At 35.9% G+C, this 25,139-nt stretch overlaps 1 protein-coding gene and 1 long non-coding RNA gene across 2 annotated transcripts in view; both read left to right on the forward strand.

Annotated features, from left to right (window-relative positions):
- Positions 1-25,139, forward strand: part of LOC140161631 (uncharacterized) — a 153,298-nt gene that overhangs the window by 80,708 nt on the left and 47,451 nt on the right. The gene's annotated exons all lie outside the window — the stretch shown is intronic.
- Positions 13,234-16,041, forward strand: LOC140162462 (uncharacterized). The gene is made up of 3 exons (XR_011860295.1): positions 13,234-13,461; positions 14,968-15,090; positions 15,893-16,041. It is a non-coding gene; the product is annotated as an uncharacterized lncRNA (long non-coding RNA).

Consider the following 25,139-nt stretch of genomic DNA (forward strand, 5'->3'; position numbering starts at 1 on the left):
TATTTTTACATATTTACAGGCATTTGTCCCTCATAGTAACTATTTCAGATGAAGAGAGTAGATTTTATTAAGATTTGAGCAGAGGGTGCAAAATCGACAAATTTGTGCAAAATTGCCGCATAAAAAGTGGAAATTTAGGTAATTTGGGATGTTTTGCCTCAAAAGTAGTGTGTAGGTGTTTGCAAAATATTACCGGTATTCAAATTTAAGCATGATCTCCTACCATTTAGAAAGTGTTACCATTAATCTTGTGACAGTGAACAGAAGTAATTACTGCTGAAGGGTGTCTGTTTTTTACCGATAGGAAATTGAATGCATTTTGCCTGATGGTTGAATATGAAGTGGTGTGGATGCCAATGTCAGATATGGTCTTTATTTGCTAAAAGAAAAAGACCAGACTAAAATGCTAGCCTTGTGGGGATATCTCCCAAAATGGGAGATAGCATTTACTTCATTGCCAGTTGCTTGATGATTTTACAGGAAAATGTTGAGAAAGTGGATAACATTAGAAAGTATTACTGACATGACTGATACTGTCGATGTTACACTCTTTGACTGTGAACAAGTACTGCTACAGGGCGATATCTCTTTTTATAGATAAGAGCACGGTAGGATTACTCCTCTCCACCCAGGTGTATAAATGGGTACCGGCATTCTTAAATGCTGGGAAGGTAACAGACTCGCTGTGGAGGAGGTGTAGCGATCCCCCTATAGCAATATTACATGCTGAAGTCTGGCCCTGTCACCAATGAAAGAGAGATGGGCACTCCGATCACTGCTTATACATGATCGTCACCTTTACCTTTTTTATAGACAGTATATTGAACGGATTTGCCCTATGGTTGAAGTTGATCATGTATAACATCAACAAGTAAAAATACAATTTCGTTTTTACAAATTTGGTGGCATTTGATGGTATACAGCACTGTTACTTTGTTTTAACAGGTTTCTCTTATCAGGGCCGTAGCAAGCGGGGCGGTCGGGGATGCCATGGCCGCCCCACTTTTTGAGAAATTTGTTATGTTTTTCTTTATATCTTTATTTCAATATTGGCGTATATTTGTATTTTGGCCGCCCCACATTTGTGATGGCCGCCCACATTTTTCAACCTTGCTACGGCCCTGTCTCTTATGCTATAATTTCAACGTGTACGATTTATAAAAATTTAAAGCCGATAACATTTCAAAGTACTAATATTACTGATACTCTTTGAACAAGTACTGCTAAAGGGCGATATATCTTTTTATAGATAGGATATTGAATGGATTTGCCCAATGGTTGAAGTTGATCATGTATTGACTTATGACATCAGCAAGTAAAAATACAATTTGGTAGCATTTGATAATACAGTATCAGGTTTCCCGTATACTATAATTTCAACTTGTACAATTTATTAGAATTTAAGGCGGATAACATTAGAAAGTATTACTCAGGGTCAGACTTTTGGCGAGAATCCGAGAATCGATTCTCCCAATGATTCTCATAAACAGATTTGCAAGAATCAAATGATTCCTGCAAATTTATTCTAAAAGAATCAAGATTGATTCTCGCACTGCAAATTCTGACCCTGATTACTGGCTCTTTGACAGCGAACAAAATACTGGTATATTTTCTGCTACAGGGAGATTTTTCTTTTATAGGATACTGAACAGATTTGGCCAATGATTGAATTTTATTATGTATTGACAGATAACATCAGCAAGACAATTTCATATCATTTGTTTAAAAATTTTGTGCCATAATTTTGCTTTAACAGGTTTCCCTTATACTATAATTTCAACTTGTACAATTGATTGAAATTTAAGGCAATAACATTAGAAAGTATTACTGATACTACTGATGTTGTACTCTTTGACAGTGAATGCAATCTATCTGCTGCTTCAGGGAGATATATCTTTTTATAGATAGGATATTGAATATGTTTGCCCTATGGTTGAATTAAATTATCAATAGGTAAATAAAAAGTCAAGTAAGTTTTGTGGCATTTGATCGTATACAGCACTATTGTATTACTTTGTTGTAACAAGTTGCCTTCATACTACAGTAAGCCAAAAAATTAAGGTACCAGTTATGTTTTCATATAACAAAGACAGATATGTTATAATTGGAACCAGCAGTCAATAGCTGCATCTTTTAGCTTGAATTTAAGACATCATTCCCTGTAAACTGATGTAAGTCTTAGTCTTGGTGAACTTTTAACATGGTAATAACAATGCTATCTTCAGTAGATAGCAGATGTCAGATACACAATGATTCTGCTTTAAAAAATTTAACTAGTTTTCTTGCTCAAATTATGCTCAAAATAGTTAATTAGATTGAAATAGTCTGAAATTAAGGACAATCAGAAACATGTTGGGTCATTCAGATTTCAGGTCCATATTTTTACTGATTTTACATTGTGTCATGTGTGTAGCACATTTTGTGCATAGTGCACAACAAAACCCAGACTGGTGTGGTAGGTTACAAATCAGTCAATTTTGTGTGTTTTTCACTTTCAGTAGCACAGAATTTTTTTTCAAGGGGACCCATGTCTACAAAACATAGAACCATGCATATGGTTTTCTTCAACAAAAGTAATCTTTGACAGAATTACTGCTGCAGGGATATATCTCTTTTAGAAAGAGGAAATTGAACATATTTGCTGTTGCTTGAATAACACTACATGCTCATCTACCAGGGGCAAAGTTCTTTAACCCCAATACATTTGTACATTTATTGAATGACCTTTGGAAATTTGGTACAAAAACTCACACTCTGCAACTTGAGGTCAAATTTTGCACTATGATTGTTTAATTGAAGTGATTGAACTATGTCATTGGGATGAGGCCATTGTGGTCCATAGTGTAAGCAGCGGCTGATAACAGTAAGAACTCAATTTATTTTTACATATTTACAGGCATTTGTCCCTCATAGTAACTATTTCAGATGAAGAGAGTAGATTTTTATTAAGATTTGAGCAGAGGGTGCAAAATCGACAAATTTGTGCAAAATTGCCGCAAAAAGTGGAAATTTAGGTAATTTGGGATGTTTTGCCTCAAAAGTAGTGTGTAGGTGTTTGCAAAATATTACCGGTATTCAAATTTAAGCATGATCTCCTACCATTTAGAAAGTGTTACCATTAATCTTGTGACAGTGAACAGAAGTAATTACTGCTGAAGGGTGTCTGTTTTTTACCGATAGGAAATTGAATGCATTTTGCCTGATGGTTGAATATGAAGTGGTGTGGATGCCAATGTCAGATATGGTCTTTATTTGCTAAAAAGAAAAAGACCAGACTAAAATGCTAGCCTTGTGGGGATATCTCCCAAAATGGGAGATAGCATTTACTTCATTGCCAGTTGCTTGATGATTTTACAGGAAAATGTTGAGAAAGCTGGGCCAATAAATACAATCTTTACAGTAGCAAACAGAAAGCTATTTAAGGGTATACGATGTATTGTTGGTCGCAACAGGAGAAAAAAAGTAGTTCACAGCATCTTGCGAATGGTAGTGAGCTTTAGCAAAAATTACATTGCTCAATTCATAGCAAGCATGTAGAAGAATTCAAATATCACAGATATACTTTTGTAGGTCCTGTGATTCATGAGTTATGTTGTAAAGAGGGCTGAAACAACAACACTTTTGTAAAACGTCTATACATAACTCATTAACAACAATAAATTAAGCAAGTTTTCAAAGTATATGATTTGTAGAATGAACTTTTGCAAAACACCAAAGTGTTATTTTTCAATAATATATTGATTCAGATAATGAAAATCAATTTTTTTTGGCTGCTTCGACCAACAATACCTTCGTATACCCTTAAGTCAGATCCTGAACTGTACTTACATGTACAGAGATGCAATTTGACATCAATACCAATTTCAAAGTGACAAGCAGACGAGTCTGATCTTAGTCTACGTTCTAGTATAGTCTGTTTTTAGTTTGTTGACATTGGTTTTACAGGGACAGATAAATGGTGAGTTAAATATGGACGAGTTAGATGAAAAGGGAGTTAGAATGGCGAGTTATATAAATTACCCCCTGCAAATAAAGATTACTTTGTGAGGTAATTAACAAAAAAAGACTAATATCTGTGGGGACTGGGGAGTAACGCACCTTTTTAATTTAACTCACCTTTTTTTAACTCACCTTTTTTAACTCACCTATTTTACTATTTACCACTTCCTGGTTTTACCTTTAATTAAGCATACAATATTAACATGTTGAAGAGGAAGTACTGGTGCATTGGCCTATTTGTACCAATAAATCCTGCTGCTTCAGATCCATTCATAATATTTACTGAACCACGCAAGACTAAGTGCACAACAGAAAATTATAGCTCCCATAATGCATTGCAGAAATTGCTAAATCACACATTTAACCTTAAATTTAAATTCAAAAATTTCAAAATTGTCAATTTTCATGACCATATTTGGAATCATCATGAAAAATGCACTAAAATGAGTACAAATAAGCAGTGGCGTAACTAGGGTTGGTAGTGCCCGGGGCAAGAAACAAAATTGGCGCCCCTACAGTGGTGTAGCTAGGGGCTAAGTATACATAATGCCCCCCGCTGCCATTCTTGAAAGAATTGCACGCGGAGGCCCCGAAATTTTGGACAAACAAGGCCTATACACTAATTACTTACTTTTGGTTACTAGAAGTTGAATATCGGTCTTGAAATGTTCTTTCAATTGATATTGTGCTGAAATAAACGCGAAGCGCTTGAAAATTTGACTTTCATCGCTTGGAGGGGTGGCGCCCGGGGCATGTTGCCCGCCTCTGCCCCCCGGTAGTTACGCCACTGCAATTAAGCCCAGTATTGGTTCAGTGGTTCTTGAGATAGCTCTTGATATTTTGACAAAATATCTCAAAACTTGAACTTTTTATCTTGATGCTTATGGCTAGCACTATTGCCGAGTATTATTGTTAATGAAAGTTATTATACTTTATTGTTAATGGAACATCAAAAGCCCATTTTGCATATTGCAACAAAATTTATCTCCAACCCCAGTCAACGCAACTGTCTAGAACTGATCCTAGTTCTTCACCACCCAGGAGAGGGAAGACGTGCACAGCCGCGAGTAGGCTTGCACGTGAGATTAGTATTGGTGGATTTTGTAATGTCAGAGGGGGCCTGTCACCAGTGGCAACACCAGGAATTTTTTCCTGGCTGGGGGCATTTGCCCCCTCATGCCCCCCAACCCTGTGGCGCTGCCACTGCCTGTCACAGTCCCCTCCGCACTAAACAAATGCATGAAGGGAAGGAAATATTTGTACACGGACTAAGCGCAAGTGGGTTGCATTATGATTGATGCATTACATTTATGGGATGAAAAAGTGGTGAAGTGAAGTGCCACAGACAAAAAACAAACAATAAACCATAAAACCGCATGAACAAGAAAGCGAAAAATATGGGAAAAAAGCGAAATATAAATGCTAAATAACTCATGTCAAACTTTGCTGTTATAAAAACACACACAAACATCCTGCGCACCCACCTTACTTGCTTTGTGGCTTTGTGTGACAATCAGGGCCACACAACGACATAAAACAAACAGTTTTACGTCTTTTTCCGATTAATGGGGAACTAAAATGGATTTTTGATTTTTTTTTCATTCACTTACTTTTCTGACAGTTGGGTTCATCAATACTGCCCCATGTGTCCCTGGTTGTTCACATAATCAGTCACACACATTAGTGCAACTTGCGAAGATTGTATAGTTCAGCATGTAAAAATGCTTGTTTGTTAATATCTTTCTTGTTTGAAAGTCAGAATCAGAATTTATTGACATTCACCATATAACAGGTATGGTCAAAATACAAGACAACGCTAAATACTACAACTAATACAATTTTTAGTGAAAGATAAGAAAATTACTATTATAAACTAGTACAATAATACTGTAACACTAAAAACTAATTACTTACAAATACGAGAAGCAAAAAATTGAAAAAGTTTTAGAGTGTCATCAAAAGAAATCGCTCTATGTGAACTAGTAGCACACCGTACCCTGTTCCAGCAGTGCTATAATTTCCCATATTTAAATTGTACAATGCAATATGAACTGCATTGTGTCTTTTTAAGAGAACTTTCAACACTTTCAATTAAGTGACAACAGATATGTGACATACTTGACCGATAACAGATTGTTGAGACAGATTGATGTTGTAAACATAGGTGGGTGTAAAACCAATACCCAATATTTTGGATTTGCAAAGGCAACTATACTCTGACCTTCACCTCACATACAAAAGTCATTACGTTTGGGTTTTGGAAAGAACCTTCTGTTAAATCTGTTAAATCATGCATGACTCAATTACAAATCTCTACATCCCTTTCTTCTTGTCTATTGATATTTTGAATAGTGTTTATCTTTCCCTAATAGATAGCGCCTGATCGATTCTTCCTGCATATCAATATGCTTCATTTACATTACATTACAGAGATCGGACACTAATCCCTACCATAACAAACCATGTATAGACTCTACATGCAAATACGGGTGATATAACAGGTCTATATTACAGGATTAGATTAGTAAACTATGATCTATTTGCAAGTATTATATTGATTGAGCAGGAAAGAGTTGATACTATTTTTTTGTATAGTAGTCTAGTTGCCGGCGTATGTTATTTCTTTCTGCAACCATAATGGGCGCAATGCGATAACACATAGTACATACATGTAATTAATAGGCCTATGAGGCTAGATATAACACGAGTTTATTACCATTATTATTTCCTCTTACTTAATAAAATAAAAGAAATCGATAGAATTAAAATTCTATAACGGTTTACCTGGGGTTCGAACTCACAACCTTCGTATCCATAGTCTAATGCCTACACGACTGTGCTATGATTCGTTGTGCCAGAAAGGTGTTTGTTTATGATACTTATTGATTACGGAATAAACTGCATACACACAATATACTATTACTAGTATAATAAATACGAATATAATCCTAACCCTAACCCTAATCCCTAACCCTAACCCTTACCCTAACCCCTAACCCTAACCCTAACCCTAACCCTAAACCCTAACCCTAACCCTAACCCCTAACCCCTAACCCTAACCATAAGACCCTAACCCTAAGACCCTAAACCTGACAATAATGAACCTTGCCTCGGACTATGCGGTTAGTGATATATTGCGGCCCATTATGGTTGCAGAAAGAAATTACGCTGCCGGCGGCGCCAGGTATAGATATAATTTTTTTTTATGATGATGACATGTATGATGCAAACTCATAGGTGTTGTGCGTTTGGCAAGTTGGGAGGGGTGGGGGTTCAAAATGACCCATAGGATTATAAAATTGCTCAAATACCTCTTTCAAATATATCAAATTATTTACATAAATAAACAAAAATAAATAAATAAATAAATAGATAAATAAATAAACGAAAAAATAGAACAAATTGCAGCGTAACATTAAAATCATAAATATCACCATTGCTGGCAGGAGGACTCGAACCAACGATATTGACATTAGCAGTCGGATGCTCTACCATTGAGCCATGACAGCATCTAGTGATGAGGGTCGAGTTTTTAGCTTATACAGTGTTTGTCTGTGATAATACCGCCTCGTGAAATAAATAAATATAAAATCTCAATTTTTAATTTAAATTTATTTGATAATTTTCTAACCTATATTTTCTTTAGAGCAGGGACAAATATTTCCCTTTTATTCTATTTGACCGCTAAATAAGAATCTATATACTTCTTTTATTACTACTTTAATTCCGCGATTAAGCAATATCCACGATTCCTGTCAAGCATCGCACAACAGATATTTAGTTAGCTTAGTAGTCTTGCACAGTGCTTTAACCGCGAGGTACCGAGATCGATTCCCACCGCTGCCTGCAATTTTTTTTTAAAGACTGGGAAATAATAACTTGACATTCGCCGCTGACATTCGTACTGCAGAAGCGGAGTTATAACTTGTTAAACTTTGCTCCTTCCGTAAAAGGGTACATTATTTTGGCACTACATTATTTCTTTTTTCCACATTACTGGTATTAAATATCAAATGGTCATAATTGGCGGTCACTTCAAATCATCCCCAACTGAACGAGGTTCAGCCTGTCCTCTCTTGAACAGGATTTAGCCAAAGCAAACAAAGACTTATACATACATAAGTATAAGCTTATTATCCTCTTCAATAATAGGATTAAAGATTGGTGCTTGACTGGAATTACGTGCTAGTGTCATTGGTTATTGTTAAAAGGTAATAAGGTGTGTAATTGCAATATCTCCTCTGAATAGGAAAGACTCTCTACATCGAACCATGGATGCTGATGGTTCGCAATACTGTTATTAGCTGTTATTTAGGGGAAGGTATCTTCCAACCCCAAATTCAAATGAAACCAGATCATAGTAGACCACCTTTTAATTATAGTAGTGACAAGAGATATGTACCATATTTGACAGATGTTTGAAACATCTTAATGTGAGAGACCTAGTTGGTTGAAGCTAAGATACTCTTTTAAAATAGTTTGGATTTTGAAGAAAAAAAGGAAAGAAAGTAGGAAGGAAAGAATAACATTTTTGAAAACATTTAAAAATATTGTTGTAGTGTGTTTTCATACAAAACGCTTTTAAAACGTTATCATGACCTTTATATAACCCGACATTTTAATGTTATCAAAAGCGTTTTACCTAAACCAAACGCCAGAATATAACTTATTTAAAACGTTTTTAAAGCGTTTTGTGTTTGCTGGGAAAGAATGGAAAAAGAAAGAAAAACAAAGAAGTAATGAAAGAAAGGAAAGAAGGAAAATAAGAATGAAAAATGAAAGAAAAAACAAAGAAAAGAAAGAATGAAAGGAAGGAAGGAAGAAGAAAAAGAAAGAACGAAAGAAAGAAAACAGAAAGGAAGGATGAAGGAAAAGAAAGAAAGAAATGCATAGGAAGAAGGAAATAAAGAATGAAAGTAAGAAAAAAAAATAGGAAAGAAAATAAGGAAGAAAGTGAGGAAGAATTAAAGAAAGCAAGGCAAAAATGTATAGGGAGAAAATAAATTAAGGTTGTCACACAACAAACTGTCAAACTATGATAAGGATAATGAACTGAGTGCAATGCATTCGTCAAGATAATCAAGACGCCGTGGAGTTATTGCATTTAGCTTGAGAGCCGATAGGCTCGAAAGCTAAATGCAATAACTCCATGGCAAGTGCAATTATCTTGACGAATGCATTTGCACGAGTACATTATCCGTCATACACTTTGAGTGTAGGCCTATTAAAACAATAGGCAATATTAATTTCTGCATTCATTATATTAGTTTTAATATTAGGGAAAATATCTTACATTTTAAAAACACCGTCAGGACATTGACCAGCTACGTAGCATTTAACTGGTAAAGAAAATCAATCCCTGTAATCAATGGTATCGATTAAGCCATACGTCATACTTAGGTAACTTATTCACGCATGGTTTAATTGACTTGACTTTATGTTGTGATCATTTAATATCGTTTTCAACACAGAGAGCACTGAACCAGTTGGAAACGATCGATTTAGATGTCAGACTAGTACTACGGTGAATATCAACTGGACTTTATAGCTCTATAATTTGAACTAAATTTACTTATTATTAAAACACACGACATTGGGATTTAACAATTTGTTCAGTATTATCATAGGCCTTCAAACACATGTGTTTGAAGGCCTATGGTATTATAAAGCATGATCATGATATTATGCGCTAGTGTGTGTTTCCAGGCCCGGCTATGTTATTTTAGATATAGGCCTACATGTATTTCATTTGTAAAATGCTGAATATTTTGCAATGGTGTCATCTTGTATAATTATGATCCACCTGTTTTTGGCCCTTTTTAATTAATAGAAGCTCGATTATTCTCATTTGATGTTTGATTTATTTGAGGTCATTAATCATAATTTATGACAATGATATTTGCAAGGGTGCAACTCTACTAGTCTTATTACAAGACTGCCCTATCCCAACCCAAACCCTAATCCTAAACTCCGTGAACGAGGACTGGACTCAAGTCTAGCGAGTTGCACCCTATTCGGTAATTGTACACTATTATAGAACACCGTTTGTAACTATACCATTTTAACACCACAGAATGTATATTCGTACTTTTTTTTTTTTTTTATATATCGAACAGACAATTATATAGTTATGTGATCTCTGTGTCTAAAGCGCCACCTAACTCTACTTTATGGTTATGTGAAAGTAGTATTTCTAGTATTTGAGCGTGCACGTATTATCTAGAATCTATTGTTTAGCGTGCAGGTTTTAGATAATGCATTGTTTAGCGTGCAGGTTTATATAATTTGGGCTGTGAAGGGTAGTTCGCGAAAATAATGCACGGGAGAAGAATACATAACGATGAATAGAAACGGGCACTAGAAGTGTATAAACATGATAAATCTGGACACATACAATGACCATCTACTTTGCTCAATAAATTATACCATATATGATTATACCCAGTTACCTGCCATGACCCTACATGTAGATAACCTCTTAGGCAAAGGAATTGTTGTTGACAGGTTTATAGAGAAACAAGTTGGAGTTGATGACAAGTTTGAGACCAAGACAGATGGCCATAAGAGGACACCTCATACTTAAAAGAGCATTTTGGTGGGTGCTACTAGTTTGTAAGAATATTCGCGGCTCACGCCGCTCATACTCTTACTACTACTAAGAAATGAAAACACTTGAAAAACTAAATCAATTTATTGATGATCGTAGATCAAATGCAGATTTAACATAATTAGCAATTACCGTACATGAACTGTATCATGAGCGTTAGCACTCATAATTAAATGAAATTTGTTTTTATCAAACATTGAATTGAAATCAAATATATCACTAAATTTATCAAACAAATTAAATTAAATTAAATTAAATTAAATTAAATTAAATTAAATTAAATTAAATTAAATTAAATTTGCAAGTTGACACTTGCAAAATAAGAGTTTGGATAGTTGTAATAAATTGGCTAAGAGTTTAACTGCTTGATATCATAGGATTAGGAGTGTTTTGATTGGTTGAAAGTTTACAATCAGATAACAGATCATTGTCCATTTATGTGTTATACTGCCCTCTACCTGAGACAGATATTAGTGTGGATGTGGGCATGCACTGTGAGCCAAAAAGGTCTCATTTTTTGGATACAGTTCAGTAACTTCTATTGACAAGCATATCTCAAAATTTGACCTGAAGTTTGTGGGGTATGAGTTTTGTACCCAACTTGTTCAAAGGTCGTTCTTTTAATGTGCATACATATTGAGATTAAAGAACTGTTTACTGGTAGATGAGCATGTTTGAGATTACAGTGATTATTTGTCTAAAAATAACACTAAACTTTGTTTCCCTGTATGCTCCATTTTGTTTTGGGTGAAGCATTTTATTGCATTTTGCATTTTTATTTGAGAAATGCAGAAAACATAACATTTTGAAGCAAGTAATGAATGACAACAGTTTTTTAAAGATTCTAAAAATAAATGATATTAAGGGTAGACGAGGTATTGTTGGTCGAAGCAACCTAAAATCGATTTTCATTATCTAGATCAATATATTATTGAAAATTAACACCTTGATGCTTTGCAAAAGTTCATTCTACAAATCGTATACTTTGCAAACTTGCTTAATTTATTGTTTTTAATGAGTTATGGACATTTTACAAAAGTGTTGTTGTTTCAGACCTCTTTACAACGTAACTCAAGAACCGCAGCACCAAAGTATATCTGTGATATTTTAATTCTTCTACATGCTCACTATGAATTGAGCAATGCAGTTATTGCCAAAGCTCACTACCATTCATAAGATGCTGTGAACTACCAAATCACAACAGTTTAAAATAATTAATAACCTTAAATAAAAATTATACATCTTGCATCTTTGGTTTTCAGGCCTACTACAGAAAACAAACTTGTTTTTGTGGCTTTGCCCTCTAAAATGTCAAATTTTGCTCCTCAATTTTGTTAGTATCTTGCTTCTATTTATGGAACATCATGTGCTGTTTTATAAATGACATGCCAAAAAACACATAATATGTACATGTATGTAAAACACAAAAAAACCCGAGTGCCATTGGTCTTATTTAAAAGGGCCAGTGGTCAGTGGGTCAGTCGGTCAGTTCATGTTTACTCATCTGAAGGGTTTTGTCCCTTGACTTAGTTGCTCTAGAATTTCAAGTTTAACTTGATAGAATTGAAGGAGGTCTAATTCCACATCTTATTATGTCATTCAGGACTAATAAATAATAGCTTGGACACAGTGTTATAGAGCACTTGGCTATTAATTGTCCAAGTGTCAGCTCTGTTTATTGCATGGGTCAAAAGTGCAGGGATTGTTGGTCTTTCTTAGCAAAGTTGAAGAACTTCAGATTTATTGTGGCAGGTATTAACAGAATACATTCAATTTCTATTGCACACATTTATAGCATCAAAATATAAAAATTTTCTGAATCCAAAAAAAAACAAAAACAAAAAAACTGGTTGTTGTAAAAATCTAATTTAAATGCAATTGAACCAAATTCAGCGAAAGCGTAAAAAAAAAAAATTTTTAGAAATTGCTTAAAAGTGAAGGATAAGTCATTCAAATTGTCATTTGGTATTTTTAAATGAAAAATTTGGCAAAAAACAAAGAAAACAGTAGTACTGATGAAGTTGGAGCCCCATTCAAATACACGTAGCGTAGCTAATTTATATACTGTCAGTACAGGCGCGGCCCGTAAATTGCAGATTTTTGTAAATGTCTTATTTTGTCTTAAAATACAAGGCTTTTGGCTGAACCATTAGTCCCGGGCCACTACAGTGGCGTAGCTGGGATTTTTTCCAGGGGGGGCAAGCCTGTATGGGGCGGGGCCCAAATCTAGACTGAATCCTCCAGTCCTATCAACATCTACGCACGGTCATCGGGTTGTGCTGATGGTGAGGACTGAATCGTTCAGCAATCCAATATTGGTGCAGTGAAAAATTCTAAAATATGAATATTTAGTAGATTTTGATTACGTCATTGCTTTCAGCTACTATTGTGCCCCATTCTTTGTTCATGATGCTACCATGGGAATATAAAGACAAACGGAGCCCTGATTAAAGCCCGACATTTGGCTGATTTGGGTAGCTTTTGTTCGCTACACATAAAGCGAGCTTGAAAACAAACAGCTGAGTACCGATGCAGGAATAAACCTCTTTGCCAGCAAATTTGGTAGCTGATGTTTAAAAAAATTTCTGATGCGTCCGCCATTAGTAGTTTTACAATTTTCCCATTTTAAACCAAAATAATCAACTTTGCACGATTTTTAGTCATCATGGTGAAACTTTTGTGGTTTTGTAACATATTGAGTCCATTGCACACCGTCAGATCGCAATATTTAACTTGATTTTGAGAAGGAAAGATCGTCGCCACAGACCACGCTCAGACCACAGTGACATGGATGCACTGACTATGCACAGCCTCGGCGTTCACGGTGCGGTGCAGTGGCACTGGTGGTAAACAATGTAAGTATAAAAGCTGAAGTTATTTCAATTATTTTCAAGTGTAGTGTGCATGGTTTATAAGGCCATCTTTTACACCGTAAACAAGAGCAGTGTTGTGACTCATGACTGATTCACTCTTATATTGTAGGCTAGGCCAGGCCCGGGATCAGGCCACGAAAAAACATCAGTCATAAACAACCGCCTGTATCAATATTATTGATTTGATATGGCATGCACGCAGTTGAGCGCCAGGCATTGCTGTCTAGATTTTAAAGCCGAGTGGTTGATGGTACGCGAATGATGGTACGCGAATGGTTGAATTTTCACAATACACTTATTCATATTGGGGTATATTCAGATAAGAGTTTCGGTTTTAAAATTCACGTTCAAATGCACGCGAAAGGCACTAAATATTTGTACCTTTCTAAATCGTTTTAACACTTAATTCGCTGGCTGATTTTGTGAGATTCGCAGCGAGTAATATTTAGTGTCCATGGCGGTGGAAAATCGCTCACTAGAAATTTTTTGGGGCGAGCGGTGGCGAGCAATCGCTCACCAAAAAAGTCAAACGCAACAAGGCCTGGGGTTCAATAATTATAGGTAATTATGAATGCGATACTTACTGCTCGAAAAATAATGCATATGCGCTGATGCTGATCGTCTAATGCATGAGCCCCAAAGGGGAAGACAAAATTAGACGAATCGACATCAGCGCAAGTGCATTATTTTGCCTAATTTCTCGAGCAATAGGGCCTAAGTAATATGTGTTTATTAATCTATTTCATACAGTGGCGTAGGGCCTACTGTGGCCGCCCCAACCCGGGGCTGAAGAAAATTAAATTTTGCTGCCCTTCCTCAACAGCCCTAAAAGGTTGACCCATTTTTTTTCCGGTTGTTTGAAAAAGTGAAGAGCAAAAAAAAAAAAAAAAAGATTTCAGGTGCTAGCACCCTAAAAGCAACACATTTTGATGTATAGCAACATTTTTTCAAAAATGTGTATGCTTTATCAAATTTTTCTGCCCTTTTTATTTATTAATTCTTTTTGCCACCCCCTTTGTTTTTGTTTTTGCCACCCCTGTTTTTGCAGCCCCTTCAATTTCACTGCCCCCTGTTTTTACCCTGGGGGGCTGGCACCCCCAAAGCCCCCCAAAATAAGCGCATGTCATACACGACAAGAAAAAAACACATAATTTTAACTTTTTTTATGTAACAAATTATCACTCAAAATGTTGGAAATTAGAACCAAATATAAACCCGCCCGAAAAATGAATCAATCCTATGTGACACGAACACGCATGAAACACTGCCGTAGACTACGCAGAATGCACAATATACACAATCAATGCATGTTTCATACTTTTCTGATTGGCTGCTTTGATAGGAGTGTATGAATGCTTTACGCTAGTTGTGCGTTGTGTAATGCAGGACTGGCGCATGATTATGTGAATTTACGCGAGAAGTCTAGAGGCCCGTCTTGTAAAACTTTTCTCCATTTTAAGATATTATTTCTTTAATTTCCCCAACTAGGTGATACTGATGTCAACTTGATGTGAACTGTACAGTTGCAGCAACTGCTTTCAGGAGATGGTGGCTTTTAATGAGAATGTATAGTGATGAACTCAACAGTACTACTGGTGCAACAAAAAGCTGGTATGTACAATGAGTAACCAGGGACTGCCTTTTGAGGAGAGTGACATTCATGCATTTAAATTGGGATGCAGACAACCCGGCGGACAACATGATCTTTGAGGGCACCTTAAGTTTGTTCGTTTTTTATAATGTGGAACAAATAAGACTTGTAACAAGAAACAACATGGTATTGATATATGTGTATGTAGAATGGCATGCACGCACTGCCATGCAGGTGGTCGCAAGTAATGCTTAAATCAAATGCTATTTGTGCGAAATTGACAATCTCCAATGTTAAGGCGTAAGGCTTTTTTTGTGAAAATTTTTTATCGCAAAATTTACAAGGCGGAAAAAAGCGAATTTGACATTTGTAAAGCGGAAAATTTTGGGCTTTTTTTTATAGTTAGTCCTGACTCCCATCTCACACATGATGATGAGCTGATCATAGTTTAGCCTTTAGGCATGAATGGGCAAAATGCCAAATTGCAATACGTGTGCTACGTGCACTACGGATGCACCACCATTGATCTCCAACACAACTCGCATGCCATACAAGTCACACACAGATGCAATGATCAAATCTTTATCTAAAAGGTGCGCAGTAAATCCATGAGTTTACTTTTGTGTGCAAATAAATGGTAAAACAATTTCCATAAATATATTTTGAATTGGGACCGTACTTAGGCCTCCCATATAGGTAACTCGGGGGCTTGCAGCATGGAGCAGCCCAATTTCAGAAACCTGGAGGCACAGTGAAACATGCTTGTTCTTGTAAAACGCTTTCTCCATTTTAATATTTTGTTTCTTGAATTTTCCCAACTAGGTGATACCAGTGATGTCAACTTGATGTGAACTGTACAGTTACGTTGCAGCAACTGTTTTCAGGAGGTGGTGGCTTTTAATCAGAATGTATAGTGATGAACTCAACAGTACTGGTACAACAAAAAGCTGGTATGTACATGTACTATGATTAACCAGGGACTGCCTTTTGAGGAGAGTGAGAGCATTGATCTCTACTGCTCTCCTTAAGGGGGTACTACACCCCTGCCCAATTCTGTGCATATTTGTGCATTTTTCTCAAAAATTATAGTGCATTTGTGACAAGTAAGATATGTATATTATAGGGGCAAGGACTACAACTACTGCACTGGAAATTTTATTTCAGCACAAACAACAGTTGTGGAGTTACAATAAAAAATGAGGGAAAACCAGTATTTGATCAATAAATCAATAACTACTTGCCTTGAGTTGCTGAATTTTCAGTGCAGTACCGTAGTTGTACTCCTTGCCCTATAATATACATATCTTACTTGTATCAAATGTGCTATAATTTTTGAGAAAAATGCAAAATTAGGCACCAAATTGGCCAGGGGTGTAGTACCCCCTTAAATCTGATATAGGAGAGTGATGTTTGACATGTGAAACGGCTCTCCTTGAAGGCTCATGAAGAGCTATTTATTGCTCTCCTTCAAGTTCCAAAAGACAGTCCATGAGTAACTGCTATATTGGTTGATGAAAGGATTAGGCCATAAGGCCTGGCTTAGTAACTCAGGCCCCAAGATAGTAACTTCAAGCCCCAAGATAGTATCTGACTTAGTAGCATGGGCCCTTATTAATAGTCAGGCCCAGGGTTGTCACCACGCTGGACTGGGCCGCCTGGCACTCACTAAATTGGGGTTTTTTTTACGTTTTTTTTTTCAATTTTTTTTTTTTTTATATTTCGAAGTGGATGATGATATTATAAAAAGGCGAAGGGCACAGAGGTACCTGCTTCCAGTAATAACCTTGTTATAAAACTTTAACCTTGCTTTAAAAATTAGAAAATCTTCTGCTGAGAAATTCTAAATTATATACTAACAGCCTATTGAAACCTTATCTTGGTTTCTAAAAAGAAATATCTATACATAACCAAAGTCATACTTTTAGGTTTATAATATTCAAAACTATGAATATTGAAAGATCATTTATAACATTCAAAACTATTATTAAAATTATACCAATCATTCTTTTTGTGAAGTTTTGGTGGCTCTGAAAAGAGAAATTCTTCTCTTGAAAAACCTTTTCTGTCTCTTTTTTAGAAACTATAGAGTCCTTTCTTGACTTTTGATATCAAGTCCAGACTAGGACCTTTCGATCTTGACTAGGTTTCATCAAGGTCCGTTGAATATATCAACAATTTTTTATTAAACTGTGAAGTCCTCTTTGACTCTTTGATATCAAGTCCAGGTTTGATGCGATAATTTTAATCTTGATTGACTCGAGTTCTAAACTCTGAATGATATATCTGACTAGAAGAATTTTGATATCAAGTCCAGACTAGGTTGACTTGATATTAAATGATGAAAAACCTGACTAGGTTTTAATCTTGACGATGGTGACCATTCATATATAAAACGTAGTCCTTCTACTGACTCTGAATTTTTCAGGTTTTCATTTCGCATCAAGTCCTAGTCTGGACTTGATATCAAACTCGAGTCCAAGAGAGGACTCACAGTCTTAATAATAAATAATTGCTTTCATGCCTTACGGAGCCCTTTATATAAAAAGTAAACTATATTGGGCCAACGGCCTTGATGTTTTTCAAACCTAGTCAGGTTTCATCATTCGCATCGGGTCCTAGTCTGGACTTGATATCATACTCGAAGTCCAAGAAAGGACTCTGATAGTTTCTAAAAAAGAGACAGAAAAGGTTTTCGAATCAAGAGAATGAACGGGTCTTTTAACAGAGCCACCAAAACTTCACAAAAGACCGATATGATTGGTATAATCTTTTAATATTCATAGTTTTGAATGTTATAAATGATCTTTCAATATTCATAGTTTTGAATATTATAAACCTAAAAGTATGACTTTGGTTATGTATAGATATTTCTTTTAGAAACCAAGATAAGGTTTCAATAGGCTGTTAGTATATAATTTAGAATTTCTCAGCAGAAGATTTTCTAATTTTTAAAGCAAGGTTAAAGTTTTATAAGTCAGACTAGGACTTGATGCGAATCAAGGTTATTACTGGAAGCAGGTACCTCTGTGCCCTTCGCTTTTTATAATTTTTTTTGTTATTTTAACTCCCCCATCTGTAGCGATACCACCGGTTGGAAGGTGGAAGTGGTATGCAGCCATTTGTGCGGGTTTGAAGGGAGGGGGGGATAGTATTGACGCATGGACCTTATAGGTTCGTGCGCAGTTAATCCCTCGTTGAAGGTTTTAACCTATTTTAAAGCTTGTGTCTAGCCCAGTGAGGTCAGGCTAACTTGTAACCGAGCTTAGATCTTAAGTAAGCCTATCAATATCTAATTTAGCCCACGTGAGGGCAGTACTATAGAAATATTTCGCAAAGTAATTGCATTCAATAGTGATTGAGGTCAATCGCAAGAATATTATAAAACATCAGACTGTAAGAGGAACAGTCAAATATAAACTAAAAAGTCAGCAACGGACTTTTTTTAATTAAGAAAGCAGAACAGTCAATTATGAATTTGTAAGATTACAAATTATCGAATCAAGAATTTCTAGCACTCGGGAAAGGCCTAACTTCATACCAAATCCAGAAAAACCTAGTATCGTTTAAAAACGACAGTTTTCCTTCTACCAAAAAACAAAGTTTATGTTTTTGATCCATCACACAAAAAACGGCTCTTTTCAAGAGCCACCGAAAGTTCTAAAAAGTAAGTTTACTTTTATATAGGTTTGTGAAAGGGACAGCTTTTACCCTTCAAAAGTGATAAGTTTATCGCACGAGATATTACGGAAAGTATTCTCCGTAAGATGAACGGCTCTTTTCAGAGCCACTAAAAGTTCAAAAAGAAAGTCGGCTCGACCAGTGAGTTTTCTGAGGAGTAGAAATTATTTATAATTTCTACTTAATGCATAGGTCAGAAATAGACCTTAACAGTGCTACTGATGAGATCCCTTGAGGATCGAAACAGGCTTGTCTAGCTAACTGTATGCTTTTTTATCCAAGCCGGTCGGCATGGATATTTTATTTATAAGTAATAGTTATTACCTATTACTTATAATAAGAAATATTTATAGTGTTTTTAAGTTTAAAACATGCAGACCTATACATGTTTTAAAGTGATGATGTGTTTACGCACTAAGTATAGGTTTCTCTATTTTTGGTAAGGGCGTTCTAAATTTTAAGATATTCAAAGTTCTGAATGTCACAGTAATAAATGAAAACCACAGGAAAAAAGGTTTTATATATGAATGGTAAGCCTACCATTGTATATGATGCTAAGAGGTTAGCCGATTCTACGCAGATAAACGAGAAACGGCGAGAAAAACAGCATCGTCTCTGATTGGCCATTTTAGCGAGCTCCGCGATTAGCCAATCTTACCGTCCAATCAGGCATCCCGGCCATCGACCAATGAGAGTGCAGCAGATATATGATAAATAGCGATGTTCTCAGTAAGAAACGCTATTCTGTAGCGGGTCCTAGTCAGGACTCGTTATCAAATTCAGAGTCCAGTAGAGGACTCGCAGTCACCATCGTCAAGATTAAAACCTAGTCAGGTTTTCATCATTCGCATCAAGTCCTAGTCTGGACTTGATATCAAACTCGAGTCCAAGAGAGGACTCACAGTCTTAATAATAAATAATTGCTTTCATGCCTTACGGAGCTCCTTCTATATTGGGCCAACGGCCTTGATGTTTTTCAAACCTAGTCAGGTTTCATCATTCGCATCGGGTCCTAGTCTGGACTTGATATCATACTCGAGTCCAAGAAAGGACTCTATAGTTTCTAAAAAAGAGACAGAAAAGGTTTTCGAATCAAGAGAATGAACGGGTTCTTTTCAGAGCCACCAAAACTTCACAAAAGACCGATATGATTGGTATAATCTTTTAATATTCATAGTTTTGAATGTTATAAATGATCTTTCAATATTCATAGTTTTGAATATTATAAACCTAAAAGTATGACTTTGGTTATGTATAGATATTTCTTTTAGAAACCAAGATAAGGTTTCAATAGGCTGTTCGTATATAATTTAGAATTTCCAGCAGAAGATTTTCTAATTTTTAAAGCAAGGTTAAAGTTTTATAACAAGGTTATTACTGGAAGCAGGTACCCTCTGTGCCCTTCGCTTTTTATAATTTTGTTATTTTAACCCCCATCTGTAGCGATACCACCGGTTGGAAGGTGGAAGTGGTATGCAGCCATTTGTGCGGGTTTGAAGGGAGGGGGGATAGTATTGACGCATGGACCTTATAGGTTCGTGGGCAGTTAATCCCTCGTTGAAGGTTTTAACCTATTTTAAAGCTTGTGTCTAGCCCAGTGAGGTCAGGTTAACTTGTAACCGAGCTTAGATCTTAAGTAAGCCTATCAATATCTAATTTAGCCCACGTGAGGGCAGTACTATAGAAATATTTCGTGCAAAGTAATTGCATTCAATAGTGATTGAGGTCAATCGCAAGAATATTATAAAACATCAGACTGTAAGAGGAACAGTCAAAATATAAACTAAAAAGTCAGCAACGGACTTTTTTAATTAAGAAAGCAGAACAGTCAATTATGAATTTGTAAGATTACAAATTATCGAATCAAGAATTTCTAGCACTCGGAAAGGCCTAACTTCATACCAAATCCAGAAAAACCTAGTATCGCTTAAAAACGACAGTTTTCCTTCTACCAAAAACAAAGTTTATGTTTTTGATCCATCACACAAAGAACGGCTCTTTTCAAGAGCCACCGAAAGTTCTAAAAAGTAAGTTTACTTTTATATAGGTTTGTGAAAGGGACAGCTTTTACCCTTCAAAAGTGATAAGTTTATCGCTTACGAGATATTACGGAAAGTATTCTCCGAAAATGAACGGCTCTTTTCAGAGCCACTAAAAGTTCAAAAAGAAAGTCGGTCGACCAGTGAGTCTTCTGAGGAGTAGAAATTATTTATAATTTCTACTTAATGCATAGGTCAGAAATAGACCTTAACAGTGCTACTGATGAGATCCCTTGAGGATCGAAACAGGCTTGTCTAGCTAACTGTATGCTTTTTATCCAAGCCGGTCGGCATGGATATTTTATTTATAAGTAATAGTTATTACTTATAATAAGAAATATTTATAGTGTTTTTAAGTTTAAAAACATGCAGACCTATACATGTTTTAAAGTGATGATGTGTTTACGCACTAAGTATAGGTTTCTCTATTTTTGGTAAGGGCGTTCTAAATTTAAGATATTCAAAGTTCTGAATGTCACAGTAATAAATGAAAACCACAGGAAAAAAGGTTTTATATATGAATGGTAAGCCTACCATTGTATATGATGCTAAGAGGTTAGCCGATTCTACGCAGATAAACGAGAAACGGCGAGAAAAACAGCATCGTCTCTGATTGGCCATTTTAGCGAGCTCGCGATTAGCCAATCTTACCGTCCCAATCAGGCATCCCGGTTTACCGACCAATGAGAGTGCAGCAGATATATGATAAATAGCGATGTTCTCAGTAAGAAACGCTCATTCTGTAGCGGGTCCTAGTCAGGACTCGTTATCAAATTCAGAGTCCAGTAGAGGACTCGCGAGTCACCATCGTCAAGATTAAAACCTAGTCAGGTTTTCATCATTCGATATCAAGTCCTAGTCTGGACTTGATATCAAACTTCGAGTCCAAGAGAGGACTCACAGTCTTAATAATAAATAATTGCTTTCATGCCTTACGGAGCCCTTCTATATTGGGCCAACGGCCTTGATGTTTTTCAAACCTAGTCAGGTTTCATCATTCGATCGGGTCCTAGTCTGGACTTGATATCATACTCGAGTCCAAGAAAGGACTCTATAGTTTCTAAAAAAGAGACAGAAAAGGTTTTCGAACAAGAGAATGAACGGCTCTTTTCAGAGCCACCAAAACTTCACAAAAGACCGATATGATTGGTATAATCTTTTAATATTCATAGTTTTGAATGTTATAAATGATCTTTCAATATTCATAGTTTTGAATATTATAAACCTAAAAGTATGACTTTGGTTATGTATAGATATTTCTTTTTTTTTTTTTTTTTAAGGTTTCAATAGGCTGTTAGTATATAATTTAGAATTTCTCAGCAGAAGATTTTCTAATTTTTAAAGCAAGGTTAAAGTTTTATAACAAGGTTATTACTGGAAGCAGGTACCCTCTGTGCCCTTCGCCTTTTTATAATTTTGTTATTTTAACCCCCATCTGTAGCGATACCACCGGTTGGAAGGTGGAAGTGGTATGCAGCCATTTGTGCGGGTTTGAAGGGAGGGGGGGATAGTATTGACGCATGGACCTTATAGGTTCGTGGGCAGTTAATCCCTCGTTGAAGGTTTTAACCTATTTTAAAGCTTGTGTCTAGCCCAGTGAGGTCAGGTTAACTTGTAACCGAGCTTAGATCTTAAGTAAGCCTATCAATATCTAATTTAGCCCACGTGAGGGCAGTACTATAGAAATATTTCGTGCAAAGTAATTGCATTCAATAGTGATTGAGGTCAATCGCAAGAATATTATAAAACATCAGACTGTAAGAGGAACAGTCAAAATATAAACTAAAAAGTCAGCAACGGACTTTTTTAATTAAGAAAGCAGAACAGTCAATTATGAATTTGTAAGATTACAAATTATCGAATCAAGAATTTCTAGCACTCGGGAAAGGCCTAACTTCATACCAAATCCAGAAAAACCTAGTATCGTTTAAAAACGACAGTTTTCCTTCTACCAAAAACAAAGTTTATGTTTTTGATCCATCACACAAAGAACGGCTCTTTTCAAGAGCCACCGAAAGTTCTAAAAAGTAAGTTTACTTTTATATAGGTTTGTGAAAGGGACAGCTTTTACCCTTCAAAAGTGATAAGTTTATCGCACGAGATATTACGGAAAGTATTCTCCGTAAAATGAACGGCTCTTTTCAGAGCCACTAAAAGTTCAAAAAGAAAGTCGGTCGACCAGTGAGTCTTCTGAGGAGTAGAAATTATTTATAATTTCTACTTAATGCATAGGTCAGAAATAGACCTTAACAGTGCTACTGATGAGATCCCTTGAGGATCGAAACAGGCTTGTCTAGCTAACTGTATGCTTTTTATCCAAGCCGGTCGGCATGGATATTTTATTTATAAGTAATAGTTATTACTTATAATAAGAAATATTTATAGTGTTTTTAAGTTTAAAAACATGCAGACCTATACATGTTTTAAAGTGATGATGTGTTTACGCACTAAGTATAGGTTTCTCTATTTTTGGTAAGGGCGTTCTAAATTTAAGATATTCAAAGTTCTGAATGTCACAGTAATAAATGAAAACCACAGGAAAAAAGGTTTTATATATGAATGGTAAGCCTACCATTGTATATGATGCTAAGAGGTTAGCCGATTCTACGCAGATAAACGAGAAGCGGCGAGAAAAACAGCATCGTCTCTGATTGGCCATTTTAGCGAGCTCCGCGATTAGCCAATCTTACCGTCCAATCAGGCATCCCGGTTTACCGACCAATGAGAGTGCAGCAGATATATGATAAATAGCGATGTTCTCAGTAAGAAACGTCATTCTGTAGCGGGTCCTAGTCAGGACTCGTTATCAAATTCAGAGTCCAGTAGAGGACTCGCAGTCACCATCGTCAAGATTAAAACCTAGTCAGGTTTTCATCATTCGATATCAAGTCTGAGTCTGGACTTGATATCAAACTTGAGTCCAAGAGAGGACTCACAGTCTTAATAATAAATAATTGCTTTCATGCCTTACGGAGCCCTTCTATATTGGGCCAACGGCCTTGATGTTTTTCAAACCTAGTCAGGTTTCATCATTCGGTATCGGGTCCTAGTCTGGACTTGATATCATACTCGAGTCCAAGAAAGGACTCTATAGTTTCTAAAAAAAGAGACAGAAAAGGTTTTCGAACCGCAGAATGAACGGCTCTTTTCAGAGCCACCAAAACTTCACAAAAGACCGATATGATTGGTATAATCTTTTAATATTCATAGTTTTGAATGTTATAAATGATCTTTCAATATTCATAGTTTTGAATATTATAAACCTAAAAGTATGACTTTGGTTATGTATAGATATTTCTTTTTAGAAACCAAGATAAGGTTTCAATAGGCTGTTAGTATATAATTTAGAATTTCTCAGCAGAAGATTTTCTAATTTTTAAAGCAAGGTTAAAGTTTTATAACAAGGTTATTACTGGAAGCAGGTACCCTCTGTGCCCTTCGCCTTTTTATAATTTTGTTATTTTAACCCCATCTGTAGCGATACCACCGGTTGGAAGGTGGAAGTGGTATGCAGCCATTTGTGCGGGTTTGAAGGAGGGGGATAGTATTGACGCATGGACCTTATAGGTTCGTAAGCAGTTAATCCCTCGTTGAAGGTTTTAACCTATTTTAAAGCTTGTGTCTAGCCCAGTGAGGTCAGGTTAACTTGTAACCGAGCTTAGATCTTAAGTAAGCCTATCAATATCTAATTTAGCCCACGTGAGGGCAGTACTATAGAAATATTTCGTGCAAAGTAATTGCATTCAATAGTGATTGAGGTCAATCGCAAGAATATTATAAAAACATCAGACTGTAAGAGGAACAGTCAAAATATAAACTAAAAAGTCAGCAACGGACTTTTTTAATTAAGAAAGCAGAACAGTCAATTATGAATTTGTAAGATTACAAATGATCGAATCAAGAATTTCTAGCACTCGGGAATGGCCTAACTTCATACCAAATCCAGAAAACCTAGTATCGCTTAAAAACGACAGTTTTCCTTCTACCAAAAACAAAGTTTATGTTTTTGATCCATCACACAAAGAACGGCTCTTTTCAAGAGCCACCGAAAGTTCTAAAAAGTAAGTTTACTTTTATATAGGTTTGTGAAAGGGACAGCTTTTACCCTTCAAAAGTGATAAGTTTATCATGACGAGATATTACGGAAAGTATTCTCCAGAAAATGAACGGCTCTTTTCAGAGCCACTAAAAGTTCAAAAAGAAAGTCGGTTAACCAGTGAGTCTTCTGAGGAGTAGAAATTATTTATAATTTCTACTTAATGCATAGGTCAGAAATAGACCTTAACAGTGCTACTGATGAGATCCCTTGAGGATCGAAACAGGCTTGTCTAGCTAACTGTATGCTTTTTATC

This window comes from Amphiura filiformis, chromosome 10 (genome assembly GCF_039555335.1).
Source record: "Amphiura filiformis chromosome 10, Afil_fr2py, whole genome shotgun sequence".
NCBI classification, from domain to species: domain Eukaryota; kingdom Metazoa; phylum Echinodermata; class Ophiuroidea; order Amphilepidida; family Amphiuridae; genus Amphiura; species Amphiura filiformis.